At 39.5% G+C, this 25,438-nt stretch overlaps 1 long non-coding RNA gene across 2 annotated transcripts in view; it reads left to right on the top strand.

The window, feature by feature from the left end:
- Window positions 1–23,979, top strand: part of Gm32122 — a 32,376-nt gene extending 8,397 nt beyond the window's left edge. Inside the window, exons 2-6 of one of the 2 annotated variants that reach the window (XR_387957.2) lie at window positions 13,183–13,262; window positions 15,807–17,244; window positions 19,214–19,388; window positions 19,485–19,595; window positions 23,593–23,979. This is a non-coding gene — a long non-coding RNA (predicted gene, 32122). The remainder of the gene's footprint in view (window positions 1–13,182; window positions 13,263–15,806; window positions 17,245–19,213; window positions 19,389–19,484; window positions 19,596–23,592) is intronic. The other variant, XR_879126.1, reaches the window with a different exon arrangement.
- The last annotated feature ends 1,459 nt before the right edge of the window (window positions 23,980–25,438 follow it).

Here is a 25,438-nt window from a genome sequence, read left to right as displayed (position 1 = left end):
TAACTAGATTATTAAAGTTTAGAAGACCCCCCCTTCCTCTGTACCTTGATATTCCTGTTAAAACAGTTTATAATTGTTGTGTTAATTGAGATGTTTATGATCATGAGCTTGTGCATTCTAGGAAAATAAAACTAAAATACTTTGGCGAGCAGCAGCTAGTCAGAACTGAAAATCGAGGCCAATGAGTTAGAAAGTTACTTAACCTTTTTTCCTCACACCGTATAGTGTACTTCAAATAACTCATATTTCACCTCTTGCAGACAGAGAATTCTAATTGAGTAAAGAAGATGGATACAAGTTTTGTCTCTGTATTAGTCTAAGCCTACTAGATTTAAACACCAAAGACAAACAAACATCAATAATCAAATGAACTATGAGTACGAGGCTGTGATCTTGGTGACAAATTCTTTTTCCTGTACAACTTACTTAATAATTTCAAAGTATGACTTAATTAAAACCAAACTTAGTTTAAGATAAAACGATACATTTCAGTTCCTTCATATAACTAGATTGTATCTTTTACACAGAGACATTTCTTATATTATTGGAGAGAATTGTTGACTGCTGTAAAATCTTCTAGGCTAGATTTCAGGCAAACATTTGAATACTAGTCTTGTCAGGAATTCATCTTGCCCATTGACTCTGCTTTGTTTGGTATACTCTTAGAACGTTTATAATGTTCTCTAGAATGTCTGGACTTTACACAGTGTGTTTACAGCAATTTGAGTAAAAAACGGGTGCCTATTTTAAACAATTGTGAAGGGGTTTTAATACAAAATTTCACCAAACTGATATAGGTCCAAATATTGACTTCCCAGCCAATAAGCTTTGTCTGGAAAAATTTAACACTTGGCTGGCCTAGGCTGTGTGGCATATTGACAACCCAGATGTGACAATGAACCCATTCAAAACTTGCTGTGCTAGTCAGATGTTATGAGATTATCCTGCCATACAAAGACCTTAAAATTGGTGTTTACAACAACAAAAATTGAAATTTTCATTTACATGTGATATCTGCTGTGGTTCTGTTTCTGTCCATGTTCAAAATGTGGGCCAAATATCAACTACTATTTGGGATATACCATCTCTGAGGCAGAGGATGAAGAGCAAAGAATGACCTTTGCTTTAAATGACTCTGAAGTTCTTTGTTTTTAGTTAGATATTTTCTTTATTTACATTTCAAATGTTATCCCCTTTCCTAGTTTCCCCTCCAAAAATCCCCTGGCTTCTCCCCACTCCCCCTGCTCCCCAACCCACACACTCCTGCTCCCTGGCCCAGGCATTCCCCTATACTGGGGCATAAAGCCTTCACAGGACCAAGGGCCTCTGCTCCCATTGATGACCGACTAGGCCATCCTCTGCTACATGTGCTATGAATCCCTCCGTATGTTTTCTTTGATTGGTGGTTTAGTCCCAGGGAGCTCTGGGGTTACTGGTTAGTTCATATTGTTGTTCCTTCTATGGGGCTGCAGACCCCTTCAGCTCCTTGGGTCCTTTCTCTAGCTCCTCCATTAAGACATTAAACATTAAAGCAAGGGAGAGGAATATGTACTCTTCTTGGAGTCCTTTATAATCAGGATGGAAAATTGTATCAGATTGTCTCATTGGGCAGAAAAAGATGAAAAGGCTGAAATGGGAAGAGAGTAGAGTCTCACAGTGATCTAGCAGTGAGAAAAATTAAAAGTTCTCAAGAGAGAACAAGAAGAGAGGCACATTTGGGAGCAAACATGCACATTCTGTTAAGCTCTGAAAGATCACTTAGCATTTCTTTCAAATAAGCAAAACCATTATTGAAAGCGGCCTTTCATGCTGCACACATTTGCAGCACTCTAGAGGCAGAGGCAGGAGTTCAAGGCCAGCCAAGTAAGATCAGGGCTAGACAGCCCCTGTATCAAAAGAAGGGAAGCAGGAGGAGGTCATCCCCCAGGTCATTTCTACATTGTTTCTGGATGCAGAGAGTATTGTTCTTCATATTCCACGTATTTGATCTCTGTGCAATTGCTCACCTACCTATCTAAGATCTAATTGCTCTTCATACCTACAGACATATGTAGCCATATAGACCTATGTGTATAATTGCTTTACATTGTATCTGTATAGTGGATCTGCTTATCTAGTTGCTTCAATAGTGTTGACTGCAATATGTCCTTATTTTAAAATCTACTGACAACCCATGAGGGAAACTCCAGACTTTCTCCGTTTCTCTGCTCTCCCTAATTCATATCTTTTCATCATTGCCACACTGTCTCATTTCTTCCAGCTAGAAATACTTTTACCAAGAAAGGCACCCTCAGGTGAACTGAAGCATTGCATGAATTAGCTAGTTCATGGTGGGGAAACAGCTCAAATTAAAGAACTGAACAGCATCAAGCAAGCCCGCCACCCATGTAGTGCCAAACACGATGCTTCTGCCCAGTAATAAAGCTTTTAAGAACACGGGCATTCTATGTGTGACAGTTCCACATTGAGAAGTCATAACATGTGACTGCCAGCTCCAGGGTCACCATGGTAATTTGGCTCTCAGAGAACCATGATGAAGAAAGAAAGCATTGTTACCAAGAAAAATGTTTCCTTCTTTCATTTTTTTTTTCTTGTTCTTGCAGCTGGTTGTTGTATACCAGAAAATTAAATAAGGGCGACAACTAGAAAAGGGAAGTTAAATATGAATAAATAACAGCTGTTCATTCTCAGTGGGATTGATCATCACAGGACCACACTGTTTGTTCTGTTACCTGCTTTATCTAGGGTTTATAGCCAATTCTTTTTTAAGACTTTTGGGATATATTTTATTTTACTATTTTTCTCAATTGGCCTTGATTCTTCCCTGTGTCTTTGAAGTGGGTATTTTATTTGGTTTTGATTGCTCAACAAGCTGAGAACAACAATAATTTAAAAACACCTCACTAACCTAAAGAGTTTCTCCGGAGATTCTCAAACTTCAACCCCTTTTAGAAGATGCATTCACCTGAGGATCCTGAGTGCACAGGTTTGGAGACATTAACAAGAGGCTGGCTCGATGTTATCATCACCACCATGTCTGTGTAGCTACTTTTATTGTTAGTAATGGTTTCCACAGAAATGTGGTGGGATGGAATCAGACTTGGAAAATAGAGTCCAGCCATCCTTGGAATGGTTACCACCCTATTTCTCAGAGGTCAGTGGGAAGTCTAACACATCACAAAGTAAGAGAAGCATCACTAGCCCTCCTCCACCAAATGGCATCAAAATCTTAGTTACCCTGGGAGCTCTGGGGGTCCTGGTTGGTTCATATTGTTGTTCCTCCTATGGGGCTGCAAACCCCTTCAGCTCCTTGGGTTTTTTTATCTAGCTCCTTCATTGGAGAACCTATGCTCAGTCCAATGGTTGGCTGAGAGCATCCACCTCTGAATTTGTCAGGCAATAGTAGAGCCTCTCAGGAGACAGCTATATCAGGATCCTGTCAGCAAGCACTTGTTGGCATCCACAAATGTGAAGGCTTGATGCCCCAGTGTAGGGGAATACCAAGACCAGAAAGCAGGAGTGGGTGGGTTGGTGATCAGGGGGAGAGGAGAGGGGATAGAGGGGCTTTAGAGGGGAAACCAGGAAAGAGGATAACATTTGAAATGTAAATAAAGAAAATATCTAATAAAAATTAATGAATAATTTTAAAAGACTAAATAAAATAAAAAACAAATAAGAATTCTAGTTACCTCCTACCCTATTCAATACAGCTAGCTGACTACTCTCCACCTCTCTTCTCTTTAAAGTTGGTTTTCTACCTGAGATACCAGAGCAAACATGCAAAAGGCAAATACATATTGCACAACTAATTTTTCTTAAGAAATCAACATGGAGGTGTCTGAATGGTTTAGCATCAGACCAGCTCACAAAGCTCTCTGTACTCACTTGTTTAGTGCCATCATACAACACATCTTGATTTATATGATGCCCTCAGTGCCAAAGAGACACAGCTATGATTTCTGCTGGAGTTTGAGGAATGACTATCTTCAAATGACCCCCTGTTCTAGTTGCTTCTCTGTTGCAATGATAAGGCACCATTACCAAAAGCAACTTAGGATGTAAAGTGTTTATATGGCTTACAGTAAAAGTCCATCACTGAGGGAAGCCAGAGCAAGAATGCAAGGCAGGAGCCTGGAGGCTACTTTCTGGTTTGCTTCCCTTGGCTTGTTCAGATACAGACAGGCCATGTATAGCCCAGGACCACCTAACCACGTATGGCATGGTCAACAGTGGACTAGCCCATCTCATACCATGTCAGTGATCAACAAATGCCCCACAGACATGCCCACAGACCAGTCTAACAGTGGGACCTCCTCACCTGGGGTTCCCTCTTCTCAGGTGACTCTATTTTGTGTCAACGAAACAGAAACTTAAATACCATGCCCTCTGTAGGTGGCTAGTCTTCATCTTTAAAGATCTATAAGGAATCTCAAGTACCCAAGCTTCCTAGGCCTTCAGCAGTACCCAGTTACATATGCATATATGACATCAAATACACCACTTTCCTTGGCCCTGAGTGTTAAAACACTTATTGAATACCTACTATTTTCTTATTTTTATTAATCATTCTACATTTTGAATGATATCCCTCTTCCTGGTTACCCCTTCACCAACCATTCCATCCCCCTTTTCCCCCCTCCCCTTTGTCTCTAGGAGGGTGCTCCTCCACCCATTCACCCACTCCCACCTCACCCTCTAGCATCCTTCTCCGCTAGGGAATCAAGCCTCTCTCTTCCCTCCTATTGATGTCAGATAAGGCCATCCTCTGCTACATATGGATCTGGAGTCCTGGCTCCCTTCATTTATATATATTCTTTGGCTTTCAAAGCACTATACACATTTTACTGTTTCCAACAAACAAATGTTTTGCAAAAGAAGAGTCATATAATTCAGACCCTTGCTGCATTCAAACCCCTAGCTTTGACAGCCTCATGTGCATGCCTCTTATACCATAGCTCACCCCACCTGCACCATCACTTCAGAACTAGCTTCAAGCATAGAATAGAAGATCTTTATGGCAAGTCTTCTGTAATAAGCATCTTCCTGTGAGTTTTCTCTTTAATCGGGACTCTGTAAATGAATCCTCATTTTAACAATTCATGAATTAAAAATTAAACTGATATGCCACATATATATTGATAACAGAAGATATAAATATGTAGATAGTTCAAAGTTTTTCATTTTCTCCAGAAATTATTATTTACAAGAAACTGAAAGGGGCATTTCATTTCAGCAAATGTTTAGTAGAAAATGAGTAAAACTAAGCTAATCTGAGAATAAGATGAAGGAGCAGTGATGGGTACTGTAATCCTTTTATAACATATACCAATTCTCATTTACCTACAAGGTAAATCTACATGTCATCTGCACTTCTCTTCACCACTCAAAATTTCTTCCATTGCCACTTTAAAACAATCTTTAGCATTCCCATTTTCTTCAACCATTTGACAGGTAACACTCCATCTCTGAGCAGGTGCTTCAAAGAATAGCTCCCTCGTTCATTCAGAGAGACTTGCTAAATCTTTGATAAGGCCTTAAAAAGGAACAGAGTCTTTTAATGTGTGATCAAACTTCAGTACCTGACCTATTTAAATGGGTGGCCAAAGAGAACTAAGCACCTATCAAAGCTAGGGGTGTGAATGCACTATGATAGGACCCTCATTTCTCAAAATGTTTTACCTGATGGAAATAGTGTGGTGTGGGCAGAGCTTTGAGTATTCAATAAATGTTTTAATAATCAGGAAATATTTGATTGGATTGGTAAGATAGGGATAATTTATTTCTAAACCCTACCTCAAATTGGGGTCTAAAGTAAATATTAATAGTTAGAAAAATATTGTGTGGGTCTGGATGATGTCACTTGGAACTGGCTTCATTGCCTTTTTTCACCAGACAAGGAGACATCGCTGTGTCTGTGAAGTCAGTCATCCTGGTGTTTCTAACCATACAAAGTGAATTCTAGACATCCTACTAGATTGTTCTCCTTGGCCTCTTTGTCCACTACAAGTACCCTAGTGATAGTCTGAAGGGAGAAAGAGAGAAGAGAGAGGAAGGGTTGAAGGGCAGGAGAAAAGGAAGCCAGGGTTGGAGGAGAAAGAAGAAGAAGGAAGACTAAGGAATGGAGAAGCTGAAGATGCTTACTTGCATACGAGTATCTTGATGTTCCAACAGATTATCCAGCCCTCTGCCCAGCCCGACTTTCCCTGTAAACACAACTTATCCCTGTGTAGTACTCACTAAGAACACTGTGTCTGCATTGTTACTGTCCGGCCTTGGGCAAATGTCTTATCCTTGATGACTCATACTTTTCTGAAACTTGGGGAATAAATAAACTATTTGGAGGATGATTTGTGAAGAATGAATAATAGGTATAAATGTCATATTTGGATTCTACAGAGAAAAAAAGGATCATTAGAAAAAATATACAATGAAATAATCAATATGTAAAGGTTCTGTATATGGAATTGACTTGTAAAATGCTGGGGGTTGACAAGCTCCAAAATCTGCATTTGCCAAACTTGAGAGCCAGGTGAGCCAAAATTACACTTTTCAGTTCAAGTCCAAATGCCTCACTAGAGACCAAGGGAGCTTGTGATAGAGCTCCAGTATGAAGACAAGGTTGAAGGAAGCAAACAATCCACCCAGCCCTGGCCATACCCATCATGACTCAGGTGCTTCATGATAGACTCTATATGTGAAGCTCTGCATACAAAATACCTGGGTATTTCCTGCCTGTTCAATTTAGCTCAAACTGTTTAGCAATCTTTGAATATTTTGCAAGTGTAAAAGGCCCAAAAACCACCTAAATTCCCATTAAGCAGTGAATCTTGTTTTATATTAGTGTGTCACAAATATTGCATGGGATCAACTTGTATAAAAAAATACAATGTCTTTTTATCTTAAATTCAAACTCAACTGGGCATCCCGTACTAGATCTGCTAAATCTTGCAGCACTAGCTTAAGTAACTGTAGAAAGAATGCATCGCTGGATAACTGTGATAACTCTGCTCCCTCATGTGTGTGCTGTGTCTGCAGGTCACTTGCAGCAGTGAGGGCACAAGTGGTACCACAAGGCAAAATAATAAAGCTGTTGCTAAAGACTGGCAGCTGGGACATTTTTCCCAGTCTTTGAGGATGCCCAGCTGGTATAAGAAAGAGCTTGGAGACTCTCTGCATCCTTTTCATTGTGCTTGAAATGTAGAGAAAAGGCCCATTCTGCCATCTTCTCAACAGATGGCCTACACATTGCATCAAATGCCCAAGCTCTCTCTGACAAACAGGTCATTCATGCCAGAAAGAATTCGGTTTGATTTCTGTGGCCACAGTTAAAAACAATGGATGAGTTACTTAATCACAGTATTTTATATTGTTCAAGTATGTCACAAGCAGTGATTCAGAGATACTGTGTAGGTTTAATCTCTGTGTCTAACATTCCAGTTCTCTAAACCTTTAGGCATGAAGTCAGTATTTATTTTGTTTATGCATCTTGATAATAATAATTGACGGTAATGATAGAGACTGAATGGAGTGATGTGTGTCAAGTGACACTATTATACCTAGTAGGTAAAAGGGAGCTTACTGTACTTACCAACTATTAATTGAAGCTAACATACATCAACCAATGCCAGTTTAGGACCCTTTTAATGACTTCCGGGCTTATCTTTGCGCTGTCTCCTTGGCTTAGTTGGGGTTTCCCTTGCTGTGAACAGACACCATGACCAAAGTAACTCTTATAAAGACAACATTTAATTGGGGCTGGCTCACAGGTTCAGAGGCTCAGTCCATTATTACCAAGGTGGGAGCATGGCAGCATCCAGGCAGGCATGGCACTGAAGATGCTGAGAGTTCTACATCTTTATCTGAAGGCAGCTAGGAGAAAATTTGACTCTCCCACACTGGGCAGAACTTCAAAGCCCACCCCCACTGTGACACACTTCCTCCAACAAGGCCACACCTCCTAATAGTGCCACTCCCTGGGCCAAGCATATTCAAATCACCACACTCCTCTGCATTGCATCCTAACATACTTCTGGCGGGCTTCTGTTTGCACAGGGTGGCTGATTTATGTGTAACTCCACAAAAAGTCTTCCTCAGTACCTCTGAAATGTTAAGCAGTGGCATGAGCATGCTGTCAGATGGTCTTCTTCCTGATTGGAAGCTCCTTGGTGATAGTGTTTCCTCATCTCCCTAATCTCAGTGCCTAGGAAATTTTATGGAATGATTCAGTGTAAAAACAAGTATTGATAAATGCTTCATTGGCATTGATTGCCTTGTACATAAAGGAAATTAGAATAGAAGCTGAAAGGATGGCTCAATGGGTATGGGCACTGGCTGTTCTTTCAGAGGTCCTGAGTTCAATTCCTAGCAGCCATGTGGTTGCTTACAACCATCTATATGGAATCTAATACCCTCTTCTGGTGTGTAGGCATTCATGCAAATAGAACATGCATATACATAAATAAACAAATCTTCAAAAATATTAATAAGTAATAAATTATAAGGCTAAGGATATAGCTCAGTTGGTAGAGTGCTTGTCTAGCATTCATAACGTCCAGGAATTCATCTCCACTATTACATAAACTTTGTATGATACCAATCTTTGTAATCCTAGCACTGGGAAGATGAAAGAAAGATGATAAGAAGTTTGAGATTATCACAGCTATATAATAAGTTCAAGACCAGCCTAGATAAGTGACGTTGCCTCATATAAAAGTTTAAAGTTATAAAAATACTAAAAATAATACTAAGAATATAATCTACAATAATGGATGGAGTTTCTGCTTGTGTGACAGTTTGCACTGTTTATTGTGTAATCCCCACAAACCACCAGTCCAAGAGATTATAAACATTAGTAATATCCCATCTTATAGATTAGTAAAATAAGGTGTTGAAAGATAAATGGTTTTGCAAGTTCTCACACTAAGAATGATGAAAATCTAAGAATAGAATTGACTGAAAATCACTACACAGAGTGATAGTTTTCCATTTGGGGGGCTCTTACAGCTAATAAGCAAAGCAAAGATCAAGATGGAAATATCTAAAAAATAATTATAAAAAGAAATCCATATAAGCAGCACAGAAATGGATTCCTGCCAGGAGAGGAGCACACCAGAAGTATTGTTGGTACTGACTGAAGTCACCCATGCTTGGGTGAGGGTGATCTAGTGGATCACCTCCCTGGTGGTATTAACATGTCAAGAGCTAGTGTCAGAGTGGCTTGCTGAATCATGGCATCTTCTCTTTCCCTTGAGAACACCTGCTTCATTTTCAGTTCATGTATAGGTGACTTCTGGGTGCTTCTATCAATGTTCAAAAGCAGCATTTCCTTAAGAGTAATGCTAACCTATTAAAATGTTCCTCTCTATTCTCTTGTTGCCCTGCTTCACTCTCTTTGTCTAAAGCCCAAGAAGAATTCTAAATTCTAAGAAGAAACCAAGTCTATCTTGTTATCTCACTTGCATTATCTCAAAGGGAAACAATGCTATGCCTACAAGGAAACTACTAGTCCTCTTAATTGTCTATATTTTTTAAAAGATAAGTCCTGTCTTTCCCACAATTTTCCAAATTATTGGTGAATTAACCTGAGGGAAACTTTGATGACAAGATATACACCCTCCAGAAATGAACACAGGAACACGGGCACACATGACCTTTTTCTAGCAAGGGGTATGACATTCAAGGTGTCTAGTGCATCTGAATTTGGAAGGTAAACTATCCCCCAAACTCCCTGGCATGGATACTAAACCTGTATCCTTTAAGAGGAACAAAAGCACAGCTTCGATATACAATAGATCTTTTTCTTGAAACCAACTGCTGGGCTCCCCGGCTCCATAGGGAGATAAATCTATTTAAAAATCGAGATGGAGGAAGTGATTTTCCTTTCAGCATAAGCAGATTATTTCTTAGTCTCTTTGTTCTGTCACTAGATTTAGCTTATAAGTAAACACAATGTATTCATTATTGTTAACTCCTATTATTAAAGTGAATACACTATTTAGAATTTGAACTTTCATCATTTTGAATTTTTCCCTTCTCCATTGAGACATGCCCCAACTTATTCTGATCTGTGATAACATGCTCTATACTAAATACTAAAATAGGAAAAGTGAGACTGCTTCATTTTTCATGCTTGGCCCTGTTGACATCTGGTCTGAGTAACTCTGTTGTGGGGATGTCTTTTGCATATAGAAAGTTGAATGGTACTTCCGGCCCCTATTTCTCCCAAGTGTGACAATAAATATTGTGATCAGGCATTTTTAAATATCTTCTGTGAATAGAAATGAATGGCTTGCACTTGAGTTTTACTGACATGCAGGGAAAATAAATTTAAAATAACCAATATTTAATGGACAACTGAATGTGCCAAGCAGTTAACTCACAATTTCTAATTCTACTTCTGCCAACAACATTCTAAAGCACCAATGAGCCATGCTCCATGAAAGAAAAAAATGATAATCATAGTGATGAAATAATACAACTATGAGACCACCATTCAAACCAGCTGAGAACTACTTACAATACCCCTGATGTCACCTAGATATCCATCAACAGATGAATTGACAGAGATCATGTGGTTTCTATATATGGTACAGTTTGTTCAGCTATAGAGGTCAAAGAAATCATTTCATTGGCAGGAAAATGGGTAGATTACAGAGATCACCACACTTAACAAAATAAGTTAGGCTTAGACAGATAAAACTTTCACCTTTTATCTAATAAGAAAAAAATAAGTAAAGAGAGTAAAGAAGAATGTGAGTAAAAGAAGAGCAAACAGAGACAAGGGGAAGCAATGATGGTGAGCATCCTGTTTCCTGCCATATGTAGAATCTAGACACATATGTACCACGGAGAGAGAGTGGCCAGTAGTTGGAAGAAAGGGGCTCACAGGAGAGGGAAGATGGCAAAAGAAGATAATGCTGGATGTGAGCAAGGTGAAGCAATATCCACATATTAAAATATAATTAAAAAAAACATTTTGTATGCTTACTCAAAGCACATAAAATATAAATAATAATTATCATCAAAGGAGAAAAAAAGGATATAAAATTCCAAACCGGTCCTTTAATCTGTCACCTGTAGTCACTGCTCTGCCCTCTTGTTCTTCAGTCCACCATCCTGCTGGGAAAGGGCTTGGAGTCACCTGGATGGTGGGCTGCAGAGCAAGTGTCTAGATTCTACATATGAGAGAAAACCTGTGCTGCTTGACACTCTCGCTTTTCCCTGTCCTGTGCTTCCATGCCAGCACTAAACTTCTCACAAATCATCACCTTTGTGTAGGAGAAAAACAAACTCACGCAAGAACTTCATGTGAGGATGGAAACCAGTAACAGTCATCACAGCTTTGGAGGGGCTGTGGATGGCTAATCTGGAGGTGTACTTCCTGTGTGCCCCACATTTATATCACCCTAGGCTCTCCTTGTCTGTATCTGAATTACTGTTGAGGAGTGCTGTGGGGAATATTGTCCTGTAGTTTCTCTTATAAACAACCTGCTTAGTTCTGACTGCCATCCCCTACCTCTCTCTGCCCTTTATCTTTCCAGCCAGTTTTCAATGACAACCGTCTACACTTTTTTGGTTTATAGTGAATATTTTCTATAAGCAATCACGAGCCACTTTTGACCTACCATTATCTTTAGAACCTATGAAAACCGATACATGGTACAGTTTGTCCTCATCTGAACACCAGGGCCCATATTGAACAGACTTCATATTTGGTCTCCTCAAAAGAAATGTCTATTCGCAAGATGTGCTGATTCACAGATTCAGCCAAAGTTCGTGTTTGGTCAAAAACATTAAGCTACAGAATATGTCTTGTCTAGTGAAAACCTGTGCAGATTAAGTTTTAACTACCAACTTATTTAAAACCTCTTATCTTCCATCTTTCTCACATATTTCTACTGGAAAGGGGTGCTGGGCAGACGGCAATACCTTAGCTGCCCATATATTTATTAGGTAGTGGGATAAAGAACCACAGAAGACCAGCTAACTTAACCTCAGTGGGCAAACAGTGACATATTTAAACAAGGAATCATGCTGCAACAGACCCTGGGCCACTCCTCATCCTGGTCCAAGGTTTCCTAGTGTTCTACTTGAAGCAAGCTACAGAGGATGATAAAATGACTCATTTCCAGGAGAACACTCTTTTGATAATGATAATAAGTCCAGCTTGATCAACCTAGATGTAGGGTGTGTGTGTGTGTGTGTATGTGTGTGTGTGTGTGTGTGTGTGTGTGTGTGTGTGTGTGTGTTGGTGGTGGTGGTGGTGGTGGTGGTGGTGTTATTGCTGTTGTTTTATTTTTACATCATCTTTCAACTATGACTGGATGGGTTCTTACCCAATTTGGGAAGGACTACCTCCTTTAAATATAAAATATATGCCGTGGTAGTAAATCTTGGTGGTGAGCTTGGTTGAATCTGGACTTAGTGAAGAGACAAGACTCTGGCTCGGTCTGTAACATTATATCCAGGAAGAATTAGCTGAAGGGAGAAAGACCCTCCCTGAAAGTAGGTGGGTCTTTCTGTGGCAACTCAAGTCTTAAAGAGGTTCAAAAGAGAAAGCGTCACGTTTTTGGCTGTCTACCTTTGTCTCTTGCTAGTGAGTGTTGCCAATGATACTGCCATCTGTCAGTGTCATTGAAATGCAGCTTTATTGGATTTCTAGGTCTTCAGTATCAGTTTGGAACTGCTAAGCTATCCAGCTTCATTGTCTGAGCATCTGTTCATGAATGTGAAGACCTTAATTGTTGGACACATCACATCATATAAGCCAATACTATAAATCCCCTTTAATCTTATACATATATTCATTCATACAATAAACCCCCCTTTAGTCTTATACATATATTCATTCATATAATAAACCCCCTTTAATATTATACATATATTCATTCATACAATAGATCCTTCTTTAATATTATTATACATATATTCATTCTACCAGTTTCATTCCTCTGGAAAATCCAGACTAATACACATGGCATGACACACAATGTTTACTTAATGAAATTGCATCATTTACTTGGGCAAATGCATTACTTGAATGATCACTTGGTCCAGTAACAGCATAACTACTGGAACTGTCAATGTTATTAATATAGGAAGAAATAATGAGTACAAAGCAAATCTATCTTTTATTCAGACATTGTAATATGTTCATTGCAAACATTTCTCTTTTATCCCCAGTGAGCATGATGACATCATGTGCTGACCCAACTGGACAGATAGTGAAACTGAGAGGCAGGGCACTTAAGGGCTACTTAATGGTAAGTCACCAGTAAGTGGCTGAGGTAAGACTTGAGCCTACACAGCATAATTTTGTAACACTGGGGGTTGGGGGGCGTTTAAGCAAGAGCTCTGGCCCAACAAGCTGTTCATGAACTTAATGAACAGTGGGATGAAATACAATGGCTTTATCACTCTAGTAAGAAAATTTGTGAAAAGCAAAGACATACACTACCAGAGAGAGAAGGAGAGAGAGATAGAGAGAGGGGTGAGGGAGGAAGAGGAAAACAGACAGGTGTGATATGAAGAGCAAAACTAAAATTGATTTTTATAATAAATAAAGGTGTGAATTATGGTGAGCAGTCTAGAAATAGTGATTCCCAATGTTAGACCTCATCTGCAACTTACAGTCCATAATATCCCAAGCAGGCCATGTCATAGTTGGGCTGCCAACTAGTAATAATCACAGAAATGAGTTGCCAAATGTGTTCCTATTGAGGTCTACAAACTTCTTGGGGTTCCTATTATGAGACCGAGACTGCAAATTATATTATCCCTAAACAAATATTATCTGTGGATGATCTGTGCTAAAAAGCTAAAACTCAATTTATATTTAAAAAAAAATCTAAGTTTAAAACTGAGAGTGTTTTTCTGAACCTCGGGATGTTTCCTTAACTTTCCATCTAAGCCAGTGGCTCTCAACTTTCCTAACACTGTGACCCTTTAATACAGTTCCTCACTTGGGGTGACTCCTCACTTGGGGTGACTCCCAACAATAGAATTATTCCATTGCTACTGCTATGAATGAAAATGTAAGTATTTGAACATCTAATATGCAGGATATCTGATATGTGACCCCTCTGAAAGGATCATTCGATTCCAAGGGGGTCACAATCCACAGGCTGTGAACCACTAATCTAGGTTCATAAGTAGACCATTTGTTAATATGTCATCAGTCGTTCCTTTTGAGTGCACTACCTGCTAAGACCCTTGCCTAAGCAATCTCTTCAACTGAAACACGTTCCATTCTGTACCCCACCTCTCTATGTCTGTCTCATATTCAGGCTCAGAGATGTGCTTTAACTTGAGAATCTAGAAAGGTGATCTAAAGGGAAAACTGTTCTCAATGTATGCCAAATATCTTCTTATATCACTTTAATTGTCCTTATTCATTCTTATTTTAATAACCTGCTTCCCCTAGTAAAAGGTGAAAGTCTTCAAAATGAAGTTACAAATCATTGATATTTGTTTTACTTAATCCACTGCTGTCTCACTGTCTCATATATAAGGAGTTGGGTTGAATAAATAAAGGATTTGTTGAAGCATCTTTTTGTCACAGTCTAAGGTTGCAATGATTTTAGTTGATAGTGTCCTCTAGTCACATAATATGTTCTTTGGTTTTTGTCTCAGATAGCATTAACTAGGTATGTCCTCTGTGGTATAGAAAGTCACCTTTAAATCTGAGAACACAGTAAGAACAAGGAAAGGGTGGTCATCATTTATACACTTGTGTGGATTAATTTAATAAAATGTCTGATCTCAATAAAGAAATAAATTGGATTGGGAATAGAAGAGAATTACTTGTGGCCATTAAATCTTCGGAAGTTTAGATAGGTCATAGCAGGGTGCTGTAGTCATGAACCAGTGGTCAGTAAAAATTCTGAATTTCTAAGAACTGGCCTACAAGATCATTTTTTTAAAATCCCCTTAAGCAAGAGGACTGAACTTACTGAATTCTATAGATAATTAAAAGCTTTCTATTTTAAAATATTTTCTTTTTTTAATTTGTTTAAAGGTTTTATATACTTAATCCATTGAGAAATAATTGTATAAATGAACAAAAATATGTATTTATATATAGTGAAGTTGTCATGTAACAGGAAAAGAACAAAATCTTGTCATTTGGACAATTTTTTTTGTTTTGTTTTTTGTTTTTTCGAGACAGGGTTTCTCTGTATAGCCCTGGCTGTCCTAGAACTCACTTTGTAGACCAGGCTGGCCTCGAATTCAGAAATCTACCTGCCTCTGCCTATCAAGTGCTGGGATTAAAGGCGTGCACCACCATGCCCGGCTCATTTGGACAATTCTTTTTTTTTCTCTGAAGATACCTTTTTTTTATTATGTATTTTCCTCAATTACATTTCCAATGCTATCCCAAAAGTCTCCCACTCCCCCTGCACTCCCCTACCCACCCATTCCCATTTTTTTCGCCCTGGCGTTCCCCTGTTATAAAAAACAATACATTACTCAGTTTTTCCTGCTCTTCAGCATGGCCCCTCTCTCCCTCCCTATCTCTTCCCCCCTCTCTGCAATTTTGCTCTATTTGCATACAGTTAATAAAGTATTTTTCTACTACAAAGACAATTTTAAAACATCAATTCAAATTGAACCACCAGCATTTTTGCTTTTGCTTGCTGGAGAGGGGCATGGAATGACAGAATCCTCCTGCCTGCGCCTTAAAATGATTGTGTTTCTTGCTATAACCTAAAAACACCTTTAGCTCAGTTTAGCTTGGTAGTCAGATGCAGCCATTCAGTCAGCTTAGTAAATAGCCATTTATTAAGACTTGCTCTTTATTGGGATAGATGGTAAGCTAAGAGCAACCTGCCAGTGACTCACAGAAGGAGAAGAATCAGAAAAAGAAAAACTAGACTCTGTCTCAAACACAGGCAAGAGGGATGGCTTTGAAAACCCAAGAAACTGGTAAAGAAGAGCTAAACACCTCAGGTGAAAAGCTGATGGTATGCTGATGGTAAAAAAGCCAAGCTGAATGCTGTTCTAGCTACACAGACAAAGAGCTGAAAGAAGACACAAAACTTATCCCAGAGCTGAGCCAGGTATCCCCAAGAACAGATGACAAACCCACAGTCTTCACAAGCCACCAACTCAGTATTGGTGAAACTGATTCCTCCAACAACAGAGGATAGGAGTCCTATTTGCCATCTGAAATGACTCAGTGGCCAGGCGCCATCTTGAGAGCGAAGCTATTGCTTAAAACTGAATTCCTTGGGACACTGGGAACAGGGAACAGTCACAGGCAGAGACACTGAACTGGCCCTTCCATAACCTCAAATAAGAGATGGCCCTAGGGAGCAGCTGTGGAGAGTAGGGAGGCTGGACATTGACAAGCCAAAAGGAGCAAGAGCCTCAGCCACTGAAATACCCCACCCTCACTGGCCAGGAACCGACAGAATCCACTGCTAACTGCCCTGGCATTTGATGACCTGTACCTGAGGTGATCAAGTGGAGCCACCTAGTTCCACATTGTAGAGATCCAGAACGCATGCTCCAGGAGAATGCTTGAAATTGCCAGATCCCTTTGTGCCTCCAGCTGGGTGATTGATACTTGGGGATCTGGAAAGTTCTAAGGTGGTCCTCTCTCTGCCTGTGCAGATCTCAGTGTCATGGTTGCTTCTGTGCACTCCCAATGCACTCAGAAAATGTGTCCCTATTAAAATATTACCCAGCCCAGGAAGTGTGAAATGGGTAAGTGAAGATGGAGAAACACTACCCACAACACTGAAAAAAAAAAAAAAAAAAAAAAAAGGTTAAATGTGGCCAGAAGAGGAGCCTGGTATACAAGGAAGAGACACTACAATGCCAAGCCAGCTGTGGTGAACATCTGTCCTATACAGGCTCAGCATCAACATAGATCACTAGAATATAAAGAAAGAAAAGCCAGAACTTCTCATTGAACCATTGAAAAGCATTTAGAAAAGGCAGTAATTGTTTCAAAGCAGCATAGACAGCTGGAGCTGGCTAAGGTACCCTACTGTTCGGCCTGCATGAAGGCAGAGACAGCATTTGTGAATGACAACTAAGGCACAATTGGGAAGGGCAACCCCAAAGGAGCAAATGGCAAAGATAAATCAGTTGAGGCCCACAAGGTCATGCAAACCTGAAGATAGTGGCAAGATTTCCCTTTGAAACCCTCACTATTAGTGCCTGTCTAAGAGTATAATGGAACTCCCCCGTGGAGCCAAGAGCAGCATCACATCTGGGCATTGAGTCTTATTTCTCAGGGTGAGTACTAAGCCGGGTGATGGTTATCATGTCGTGGTGTGTCTGCCTAGAGCCTTGGCTTTTCCCCTACACTTTCACTGTCATCACACCACAAAGCACAGCATGGTGGAGCAGAGGCTTGAGATGAGGTCTGGGCAGCTATGACTTCCATCCCTTTTTGTCACATCAGCTGAAGTAACCCTCAGTAGCCTGCCTAGTGTTCCTATGTGTCCCTCTGTGAAAAGTGGAAATGGCAGTAATCTTAAGGAACGACAGTGAAATATAATAAAATAATAAAAAATAATAAAAATAATGTCCCTTGAAAGTACCTGCAATACAGATCCTCAAAGAATGACTGTTCACAGTGCTAGTATCATCCAAAGTTCATATATAAAAATACTTGGACATAACAATAAGGAAAGTGGGTGGTCCATCTGCTTCTTGGTGGTGGTGGTGGTGGTGCTGGTGCTGGTGATGGTGCTGGTGGTGGTAGTGGTGGTAGGTGGGTGGATGGTTGGTTGGTTGGTTGGTTGGTTTTGGTTGGATAGTTGGTTGGCTTGGTTTTGTTTATATCAACTTGATACAAGCTAGAGTCATCTGAGCAGAAGAAATCTCAACTGAGAAAATACCTCCATAAGATCTGGCTGCAGGCAAGCCCTTTGGACATCTTCTTAGTTAGTGACAGCCCAGCCCAGCCATCCCTGGGCTATAGGTCCTGCCTCCAAGCTCCCATCCTAGTTGAGTTCCTGCCCTGACTCCCTTATAAACAATAAAGTAGAAATACAAGCCAAATAAATCCTTTGTACCTCAACTTGCATTTTGAGGTAGAAACTTGTTTCATCAGGGAAATAGTGACTGTGACTGAGACTGAGACACTGGGCTTCAGAAGAAAACATACCCCCAGAGCTCGTGACTCTAGCTGCATATGTAGCAGAAGATGGCCTAGTCGGCCATCACTGGAAGAGAGGCCCCTTGGTCTTGCAAACTTTATATTTCCCAGTACAGGGGAACGCCAAGGCCAAGAAGTGGGAGTGGGTGGGTAGGGGAGCAGGGCAGGGGGAGGTTATAGGGGACTTTTGGGATAGCATTTGAAATGTAAATAAAGAAAATATCTAATTAAAAAAATTTAAAATAAAAAAGAAAACACAGTTTGTTGACAAAAGTATAAGACCTCCAGGTTCTAATCCTGAGTTCTCTGGCGCCCGTATATTAACTGCCCTTTTTCACTGGTAAACACTGACAAGAATAACTAAGAATGAGGAGATTTCACCTTTCATTTATAAAAATTTTAAAATGGCTGTTTTATCAATGAGAATGAAAAAGCATACTCCATATTCTAAAGTGGGTTTAATGCCCACATATTAGAAACTACAATGAACCCAACAAAGATATCTACATTTATTATCACAATACAAAATGGAAGCAAATTAAAGATGGCCCAAGTAGGTTCTTTTCTTAATGTACTACACATAATACATAAGTCATTTCTGGAAGGGGGTACCCTCTCAGAGGCGAAGGGGGAGAGGGATGGGAGAAGAACTCTATGGGAGGGGAGGAGAGGGAGACAACATTTGAGATGTAAATAAGTAAAATAATTAATTAAAAATATTTTAAAGAGGGGGTTTCGGAGAGGAAATGAAGAAAGGGGATAAAATTTGAAATGTAAAAATAAGGAAAATATCTAAGAAAAAAGAAAAAAAAAATTAAAAATTATTGCTTCTCAAAATGCATTCCTTTATTTATATACATCTTTCTGATGAAATAAATCTAGGGCCAGCATTTTACTTAAACCCTTTGATTCATCCATTGGAGAAACTGTCTAAACAATGTCATCAAACTATACTCTTTGCCACAGATGCTGTATCTTACCAAGATGTATATTATATGCTATTGCTACAAGCGTACATTGTGAGACTCCATGTGCTATAATTTTGTATTTCCTTCAGTTAAGCGAAATGTTTTGGTGCCTAATGATATCAATAAATTGCAGGCCAAAATTGTTGGGGGGAAAGCTACTAAGGACCTTGTTAAGTTGGTGATTTAGGCAATCTGTGGATGTCACTTCATTACTCCATGACCTGATGGACTTGCAAGTACTGTACAACGGAAGGTCTCCTAAGCAGCTGGGCTGATGCTTTACATTTGGAAGCAGAACATCAATAAAGGTCAGTGGGACAATATGATTTATGCAAATACAATACTATGTGAGCTACTTTTCTTTCCGGAAGAAATGGCAAGCATTTTTTTGTATTTGTCTTTAGGTTCTTGATAGAAACCTCATTTGACATGTTTCATTGTTGAATGTTGCTCTTTAGAGATGAGAGGAAGCAATCTATCTGCCCTTCGTGGCCATGTCTAGCTCGTCACAGAAGGTAGGGACCTACAGCAAAAATCAATTGGTTAATAAAATAGTTAATTGACTAAGTGCTTGTTCTGATGGGCCAAAGGCACAGACAGTCACCACCCAAGTAAGGGTGCTTAATTAAAGTGGCACTGGCTAAGCTTAATGAAATTCTGCCATGTAGATAAAAATTAATGCTGGAAAGACATCTGCATTTATTATTATATTGCAGAAAGGAAGCAAATTAAAAGTAACCCAATTAGGCTTTAGTCTTAATGTACTTCACATAAGTCACTTGTGGCTAGCACAGCAGTTACAGGAAACTCTAAAAATCATTGGTTCTCAAATATGAGGCCCCATTAGTGGTGTATTTCACAACCTAATATGGCATACAAATATAAGTGGGGCAATTAGCTGAGACTGTTCCACTTTTTATAAATTTTGTTTTTATTACAGATGGTGAGGATGAAGTTGGGCGAGAATGTGTATAGGAAAGAGTTGGCAAAGCCACCTTTTTTTTCAATAAAATGAAACTACAGCTTCAAATCACAACTAATCCAGACTATATCTTCTGTTACCTCTGTGATAGCAATGTGGCTGAGTTAGAGAGACATCATAACTCTTTACTGAGGAGGTTCACCATAAGTCATGCATCAGGTGCTCCAAAATGACACCAAGCTTGAGTAGAGGTCTTAGGGGGTAGCCATGCTGAAGCAGATGGTGTTATGTAGAGCTTATACAAACTCAAGTCAAAGATCCTCATGACAAACCCTCTTTTCCTGGAGTAGAAACACACATATCTAAATGAGAGAAATGGATCTGTAAAGGAACAACACGCATCCTGGCATCCTAGTAGGCCCTCATGCAGCCAACACTTCTCAGTGTTGTTCTAATGGCTGTTACTGACCAACAGCCACATGGAGTACACCTGCAAGAAGCTTCCCATTGTAATCAAAAGGTGTTCCGTGAAATAAAACAGGGTTATGAGTAATGACAAAGTATAGAAGTTTAAAAAGAAGCTAACAAAATCTCAGAATCTAACTATCTAGCTCAGATTAGTCTCAGACTCACAATCCTCTGGCTTCATTCTTATGAGTTTCGAGACGATAGCCATGTAACACTATGTGCAACAAAAAGTTCTTCTAAGACATATTACAACAACAACAACAGCAGCAACAACAGAAAAGATATGCAACAAAACTTGTTATGCTGTGTTTAGTTGATATCTGGAGGAAGTCTGTTCGTTTTTTGAAGGGAAACAGAGGCAGAGTGGTTCTGGGGAAAAGAGAAGGTTGGGTTGGTAGACTAGGAAGAATAGAGGGAGGAGAAACTGCAATCAGAATGTAGTGTATGAGAGAAGAATAGAATTTTTTTAAAGTTTTACAGAAAGTGCAAGTTTATTTCTTTGCAGGTCATTCTAGAACAAAAACAGGTTAATTTGAGCTGTTGGAAGAGTATTTTAGTGTAAAAGAAGAAGTCTTAACATTCTCGATGAAGGGTGATGATCAGGCACTGGGCACCAGTTTCTATAATTCCCCCTGAATCCAGAAAGTAGATCACATCAGGCACATGTATGCATGACTCCTTTGAAGTTAAGAAGTTGACAAAGAAAATTAACAGGTAGATGAACTCAAAAATCTTAATGAATTGAAAGAAAATTCGATCTCTCTTTAAAAAATAGGTCTTTCCCATCTGTAATGGAATAATAACTAATCTATGATATCTATCACTTGACATCAGTACTTAAATACACAATAACAGAGATCACACATGAAGAAAGTTTAACAGGAATGACATATTCTGCTGCTGTATTCTGACGGTCTTCCATTTTTATCCCTACTTCTCGTCTCCTTCTATTATTCTGATAACTACAATAGGTCAGTCTTCATCTGATCATATATTCTTTTTTGAGTGGACATGATATCTTTTCATTGTACAAGTCCCATAGAACTCACAGCTCTGTCCTGTGTGACCAGCTTAATGAATATTTCTCGAGAACAAAGTTTAAGATTGTATAAAAGAAGGCCATCCTATCTCCATTGTTACAGGATGTTAAAATTGAGCATTTCCTAATAGAATAACCCAATTTTTATACTTACTGATGGTAGCTAACTTAAAGTTAATTGATTTTTGCAAGGTCACAGAAGCAGGGAGTGGCAGAGCTAATTATGTCAACAAATGCCAAGCAGTACCTGGTATATAGCAAGGACTAAAATTACAATGAAGTTCTTCCATGATTGAATTCTGTACTTTTCCCCAAACTGAGAAATGAATTTAGAATCGCCCTTATTAGAGTATAACCTACATAGAAGCGCCCACTCTATGAACTGAGTATTATTTATCACTCCAATGTTTGATGACCATTTGCAAAATAATTTAATGGATCATTAATTTTCAGACAATATAAACATCTTTTGCTGATTCTGAGGTTCTTAAGAACAATTCTGGATTATCTGAGGGAATGTCAGTGACTGCTGAATTACTCCAGGACTTCAGAATTCTGATCAGACCTAATTCTTTCTCACCAGGGTGGCACACGTTTTAAGAAGTACTTCCAGCTGGGTTCTTTATGATTGCTTTCTGTGTAAGCAAGAGTCAACTTCTTTTTCAGATAACACATGTTTGGGGTGAATTCTTTGCATCCTTTCCCCTCATTTGGATTGCAGGTAGACATAGCCTGAATCTCTAATTGGTCAGGCTATCCCAGAGTGTCCTCCCTCACCCGCCCCCCAGTTACTCAATAAAACATCAGCTGCAGGAACTGTTTGTTTTTCATGTTCACAGTCCTGTGTGCATTTTCTAAATTAAGGCTTCTCCACACCATTATCAGTGAGAACTACTAAAGAGCTAGTTGGTATCAGGTTCAGAGTGCTCCTTTTTAAGGCTTTTACAAAGGTATGCACGGGAATGCTTTTTCTCAAACTCTGTCCTGACAAGCTAAGTACTCACAGTTCTTTGTTGTAAGAAAGGTCTTTTATCTTTTTTTTTTTCTTTCTCCTTCTCTTTAGGAAGGTTTCCCTCCTTGGAGATAGCCTCTTTGGCTTGCAATGCGCTGATTGTATAGCAAGCAGGAATTCACACTCTCTCCCCGCCCACCGTTATCCCTTATTTTGAGCAGAAGAAAACTGTTAGCTTTGTGAACTGCTTGAGTGTGAAGAAAAGCCACACGCTGCTTGTTTCTGAAGCATGCATTCATCATTTACAAACAATTGTTGAATACCTAACATACGGGACGGGGCTGTATAACAAGGTGTAAAGATAAACTGCCCCTTACAGTTGGGTTACATGTGTGCTGAAAATTACATTTACAGGCAAAACATCATTCACGAACTCAGCATTAAAAAGAACAGATCTGTAATGTTCTTGCCTCCAATATGATATGTTGGCAAGGTGATGGGTATGTTAATTAGTTTGAGTGAATCTTTTCGCAGCAGCATATACACAGATTAAGACATCACATTATGCTCTGTAGATATACACACTTGTTACTTGTAAATTAAAGAAGAGATAAGTTGGAATTGGTAAGATTAAATAACTCTTTGAAGGTCACATAGACAGAAGTTAATGCACTGGTTCTTGCTCAAAATTCTCATGATCTTTAGACAATCACAGGATGTTCAAGCCTGAGACTTACCAGGAAGGACACTTGGACAGACATAGGTTGGACAGACATAGGTTCACCACCCCAAGGATGCATATCATGCATTATGTTCCACCAGAGAGAAAAGGCAAACAAAACTAAGATATCAGATTTTATCAGCTAAAAGTAAAAATATTTAAATAAAAGGAGCATTTTCAACTAGTAGTTTTATTTTCCAAATATATTACATATTTATACATGGTGAATGAGAGATGTTTTTGAGACTCTGTAGCCCAAAGTGACCATAAACTCACAGAAAAACCTCCTTCTTTGGCCTTACTAGTCTCCCTGAAGTTACTGGGTAAAGAAAGAGTTAACCTGCTCCTATGCCTCGAAATATGTTGCATTTTTAAAATATTTGTGTTATTTAAAACTTTTTGTTTTGTAGGAGTGATAAAGCTCCCTTCCAGTGTTAGAAGGAGCAAAATCTTCGATGGGATGACCAAGAAGGAAAATCTCTACTGAAGACTGTGTCCAAGCAGCATCCAGGCCTCCATCTTCTAATGCGCAAAATGAAAAGGCAGGCTTTCTCAACAGTTTGCCAACTTGGTCCTTGAACACTTTCCTTTCCACAGAGGCCCCCCGGGTGTCAGAAGGAAATGGGTGATGTGTACCCCCAATCTACTCATCCTCATCCACATTGTAACAGCACTACACACAGGAGAGTTGTTTGTGTCGGCTCTGCATACAGTCCTTTAAACCGGGCTCTAAAGAAAATATTCCAATTTCTAATAATAAACATTAAAGGTCAAATTTGAAAGCCATCTGGCTATAAGTTTCTGAGTCAAAAGCTTCTTCAAACTCAGTGATATAAGTAACAACGTGTCTAGAGCAGAGATCAAGAACCTACCATTCTTCAGAGCACAGAGACTAGTAAACTTCGTTTTAAAATAAGTAAATGAAATAGTGTGTGTGAGATTGCAGAGGCCATGCTACTCTGTGACAACTTCAGCATGTCTTCCCTTCCTAAGGTAACTGGGACTCTGTGCTCGCCATTAGGATCATACCAGCCAAGGCCAGTGCTTGAGAAGACTACAAGTTTGGGAATCGTCTAAGCTATATAGTGAGTTATGGGAATTACCTAAGCTATATCGTGAACTATGGGCTTAAAAAGCACAAAATAAACCATACTGAAGCAGATCTTTATCTCCCATCACTAAAATGAAGAAACCTGTGATTTCTGTAAGTTCTGCCCTGACTTGGTTCAATCTGATGAAGCACTTAGAAGAACCAAGCAGAGGCAAGCTTGTACTGAAGATACAGTAACCATGAAGGGAAGTGCTGGGTCCATATTGGCGATCTGGTTTCAAATACACATCATTATTCCATTAAAGAGCTCCAAAAAACTGTCATCATTGCATTCAAACAGAGCTTAGGAAAGTCCACCTATAAGGAATGAACCCTGTAGCTTGCAAATACTAACATTGAGAGAGGCTGACAAAACATATCAAACATGAACACATGGGTAACTTATTACCTCTCATTTGCCCTTAATCCGCCCATGGGGGCCTTTTAGGGTAACTCTCCGTAACAGTGCAGTTGACCAGCCCATAGGCGCACCTGAGCTCCTGGGTGAATTTTTTTCTAAGTAATATATGCACTTTATTTTCCTAAGAACAAAGTGTGAGTGCGCGCGCGCGCACAGACACACACACACACACACACACACACACACACACACACACACACAGAAGCTAATGTAGATTTGGTGAAACTTAATCCCCTGCTGTTCATTGTTCAGCGCATCAAAAGGAGCCTGCCAGCCACTTCTCAGTGGATACACTAGTCTCACAGCAAGGTCAAGAAGAGCCTTCTTGCTCTGGCTTCCAGCATTAGCTGTCTTATGTTTGACACCTCGTGCTGAGATGCCTTGCTTAGCTTGAAGCTCTGCGCTAACTTAGCTCAGTCTGATGAGGCACTTGGAAGAACCAAGTGGAAGCTGTCTTGAAACTGCAAGGAGCGCTATGAGGTCAGTGTAGTCACTTTGTAAAATATCAACCTGGTTAATGAAGGGGCCAGGAGAGTCCAACTCACCAGGGTACTGCTGTCGTTTGATCCTGTAGGGAGAAAGAATTAATGCTTTTATTTTACAGTGCATGTGCTTAGTAACACTGAAGCCAACATTTTGTCTATTCCACTTCATTTCACCTTCAAATGATAGAAATTCGCACAGAGCACAAAGGGAAGGGTGAGATTCTCCAGAGAATTAAAGTGTGTGTGTGTGTGTGTGTGTT

This window comes from Mus musculus, chromosome 8 (genome assembly GCF_000001635.26).
Source record: "Mus musculus strain C57BL/6J chromosome 8, GRCm38.p6 C57BL/6J".
Lineage (NCBI taxonomy): Eukaryota > Metazoa > Chordata > Mammalia > Rodentia > Muridae > Mus > Mus musculus.
Note: the sequence above shows the minus strand (reverse complement) of the source record. Positions and strands in the feature narration are given on the sequence as shown.